Genomic DNA, 4,893 nt, shown 5'->3' with positions numbered 1-4,893 from the left:
CTTTTGAGGTCTACTTCAAATTTTCGTTCATTTGGTGTGACTAGTCCATTTAGTTTCCATTCTCCAACCATGCGTATGAAATTGTGATGGGCTAGATGGGGCCGGGCTCTTGTTGAAACACCTAATCTGAGCCGAGCCCACTCCAAAACTAACTAGACCCACATATGCAAGTGGCACTATAGCCCATGCCCTAACATTTCAGATCATGCTAACCAGGCCTATCGCCTCTCTTTGTTCAACTTATCAACATTCAATTTCCATCGCAAGATTAGTATAGGATATGTCGCAAATAGGCCAGGTTGTTTGAGGTAAATCTTGCTACCCTAATTGGCTTATAAAGAGATGTTTGTTCGGTGACCGTGTCTGCCACAAATTTTGCTTGAGCACAAAGCCTGATGAAGCACAACCTGGTTTAACTCGCAGTTTATCTCTGGTTTAACCCATTTTCAGGTTTGATTTCGATTCATAACATAATTTTTTGTCGTGGTTTATGGTATCATTTCGTCTTATTTGGTTATTAGCGACATTTTGCAACTACAATTTAGAACTCTCCTATTAATCCCTTGCCTCATAACAGTAATTTGTTTATTAGACTTTGTCGCATCCATTAGAGGTAAAGGCACTGGTCACAATCGCAACTCACAAACTCACTAGTCATGTTCGCTTTGGCTCAAAGTTACCAAAATTAAAACAAGGCGTTAAAATTTGGTACCCTTGGGCGACAGTGTTTTATACCGTCAAAACACTGGGCCGCTTAATCACCGCCCGTTTGACCTAATGCAAATGGACGGTTACGATCGTCCAATTTTTCCCAACAGAGTACTCTTGTTGTGGGCCCCAGGTCAGACGTGGGGCCCGGGGATCTCGAAAAAAGATAATAACGCATGATAGCCGTTGCTTATCAATTGGCCCTGGATTCGGTACATCTTTTGATTTGACACTATGCCCATTCCATTTAGGGGGTTTTGGATAGAATTTATAAATCCAACTTAATTCAACTGTAGTAGTATTTAAATTTTTCTAAAATATAATTATTTTTTTATTACTTATTTTAATTTAATTTGTACAGCCTGAAAGTTAAATTTAATTAGTTTGTTTTGATGTAACTTGATATTGATAAAATTAATATTTTTAGTTTCATTATTTGTTTTGATGTAAGTAAGTGGTTTCCGTTATCTCCTAAATATAGTAGTAAATATATCTCTATAAAATTTAATCTATTAAGTAATTAAATTTTTTATTATTATTTAAAAATAATTTTAATTTATGATAAATAAGGTAATTTTAGTTCATTATAAAGAAAGTAGAGTTTAGATTTTACTATTTAATAAATTTTTTAGAAAAAGTTGAGTGTAGAGAAAGTCGAGTTCGGTATTTTAGAGGAGGAAGTCGATAGTAGATAAAGTGGAGGTTTAACGTAACTTGAGTTACATTATATTTTTTACTTATATTAAAATAAATATCATGAGTAATGAAATTTGAGTTTCACTCCTCCACGTACATCAAAATAAATGGCCCCTTAGCTGAAGGAGAAATCATGGAGAATTTGCTGCTTCCATCTAGGGCATGTTTATATTGGTCTAACTTTATTAGAACAAAAACATATATGTACACCTTCGATGTAGATTAAAAATGTATATATATTAGAAAAAAGAGTATATGGAAATATAATTTTTGTGTTTTTTATGAAATCACAGAACAGATATCTGGATACTTATGTGATTTGCACATGTTATTATTATTTACGAAATGAATAAATTTTTTATCACACTATTTTAAGTAAATGGATTCAAGAGCCTAGAGAATTGAAATGTGTATCACAATCTGTTTCAGTTTCTTCATTCGTTGGTGAGGGTAGTCAATTAAATTCCCATATTGAGCACAAGTTAAAAAAAAAATAATAATAATTTAAAACATCATTTTAATATGAAATTAGTTCATTGTCTCGGCAAGATTCTTTATTATCATATATCATATAAGCTATAATATAATCAGAGCATTACTAAATTTACTATTTGTAATTCTACAAGAATCTTATTTAAAGATATTTTTTTTCATAAGTATTATCACTCCTTTTTGTAGTAAAATTTTGAAATATGTTAGTAAATTTTTTACATTTATAGATAAGAGGTTGTAGTCAGATCAGGCTTCAATTTTTTTCCTCTGAAAAATACTTCGGACTTCAGTGCATTAGAAATTTTTTTTTTTTTTTTTGATACGATAGAAAAGTGAAATATAATCATTCAAGTACTGAGATTTAAGATTTACGCTTATTCTAGAATAGGTGTATTCTTTAGTATACTTTTTTTTTTCTTTTCTTCTTTTGTGAGATTTAGTTTTCATTATTTTAGAAGATATTATGAAGGGTTCCATTATAATATTTACAAATATTTACATCAGATCATTTATTTTCAGTCAATCATATATTTTTTTTAAAAAAATGATGAAATAGGTAAATCTTATGATAATTTTTTGATTGATTCGAGACACTATATCAACAATGTAAGTGCTTTATTCTAAAGTTTTTCACCGTGTCATTGCATATCAAACAATTCAATGCATGGAGGAATAATAACTTTTACAGCTGATTAGGCGGGTAAAAAGTCTTTACAATTGGTAAAAAGGAGAATAAATGCTCTCCTGGAAAACACAGGTCCTTCCCATCATTTCACGATTCACGATAATTAATAACGTGAATATAAACTACGGATCGCCCTCCAGTAGAGTAAAGGGGGTGTTTAATATTTTTTAATGAATATTATATTAAATTATTTATATAAATTATATTTTATATCAAATTTAACTTTCCTTTTTACTATTCTTTACTATTTTATAAAATTAATAACTTATCATTTTAATAATTTTTAAAAATAGCAGTATTATAAAATAAATATATTTTCATTTTTATTATTGACTATTTAAGAATAGTGAGGTAAAATTTATTACTTTCAAATCAAAAGAGCACTTAAAAAGTAGATATAAATCTTACATACATCAAAAAAAAAATTTACTAAAGTCTTATTAATTTTTTTTACTAAAGTATTATTAATTTGCATTAATAATAAATTAATTATATATTTTTTAAATTATAATAAAAATATTTTTATTAATTAAAATGAGAAATATATTTAGTGCGTTCTACAATTTTTTTCCTTGAAGTATAAGGATGAGTTGGGTGTACGCACAATAATTTCTCGGTAAAAGTGGAGAGAGAGAGAGAGAGAGAGAGAGAGAGCATGTCCTTTTGCGTGAAAGACCGCGTCGCGCCTCAAAATCCCTGCCGTCCGTTGTCGGCCCAAACCGCGGCCGAGCGCACCTCCCATCAGACCCCAGCTGGACCTTGGGAGCGGGGCGTGAATTTACACTCCTACCCTTACGTTGCGTTTGGATTGGGTACAAGGGGGTTAAGGAAGTTATACCCCCTCTTGTACCCAAACAAGAAGGGGAGGGTTAGTGGGAAAAACTTGTTCCCAACCCCCCACGAGAGAGAGAAATATTTTTTAAAAAATTTAAATTTCTAAAATTTAAATTTATAATTTTAAAGTTTAAAGTTTAAATTTTAAATTTGATATTTTTAATTTTTAAATTTTAAATTTAATATTTTTAGTTTTTAAATTTTAAATTTGATATTTTATATTTTTCAAATTTAAATTTGATCTTAAATTTAAAATTTAATATTTAAAATTAAAATTTTGAAAATTAAAATTTTAAATTTTAATTTCAAATTTTAAAATTTAAAAGTTAAAATTTTCAATTTAAATTTATAAGTTTAAAAATTTAAATTCAATTATAGGGATAATATCATTATTTTTTATTTATAACTATCAACTATTCCACCTTATACTCACATTTTCATTCAAACATAATTTTTCTAGTTCCAGCTTATACTCACATTTTTATCCAAAAAAAATACATTTGTTCTTACAAAAATCCATCCTGGTATCTATTTTCGGTATAACTAGTTCTTACTAATTTCCGAACTAAACAGAGCCTTACAGTCACAACTTTCGATCGTTTTGCACTTGTACGCTTGTTGGGGAAAATGTGTTAATTGCATTATAGTTCCCTATAAATATATATATAAATTTTATAAATTTAATTTTTAATATTTATGTTTAGGGCAATCTTTAAATATCATTTTAGAGTAAACTTTAAATATTATTTCTATTGTTTCGTACTTTCTCGCTTTAGTACTCTATAGTTTAAAGTGTGTCAATTTAGCACCATGTGGTTTCATTTTTTTCTTTTCGTCAACTCCTCAGTTAACATTTCGTTAAATTATATACAAAAAAATTCAGATACCCACTTACGTTTATCGAATATTCACTTTAGTATTTTTTAGTTTTAACTTTGTCATTGATTTAACAAAAAAAAAGTTAGTGAAAGAGATAATAAAAAGAGAAAAATAAAATCATAGTGTATTAAATTGATACACTTTAAACCACAGGGTATTAAAATAAGAAAGTACGAAATCACAAGGATGGTGTTTGAAGTTTTTCCTCACTTTTTATAAAATTTTAATATTTTCAAATATATCATTGCTGTTAGGATCTATTAGAAAAATATAGTTAACTATAGATAAAATAAGTAATCCATGTTAGTAAATGAGAAAAATTATTTTTTTTATCTATTTCATATTATTTGTGATGGTAGAAAGAAAAAAATAATTGTTGAAAATTTTTTGAAGGATATTTCTATATAATTCTATGGGGCTTTTGGAGAAAAAAATTTATGATGATAAAAATATCGTTTTACATATCTCCTGTTAAAAAATAAATAGTACCTTATCGATTATTAATCAGAGGAAAAAATATGAATATTACTGGACTTTTGCTGAGATGAATATGGAAAGTTGAACTTTATAAAGATATTTTTGTTATCCGATATATATAT

This window comes from Ananas comosus, linkage group 10, assembly GCF_001540865.1.
Source record: "Ananas comosus cultivar F153 linkage group 10, ASM154086v1, whole genome shotgun sequence".
NCBI classification, from domain to species: domain Eukaryota; kingdom Viridiplantae; phylum Streptophyta; class Magnoliopsida; order Poales; family Bromeliaceae; genus Ananas; species Ananas comosus.
This window is presented reverse-complemented; position numbering follows the sequence as displayed.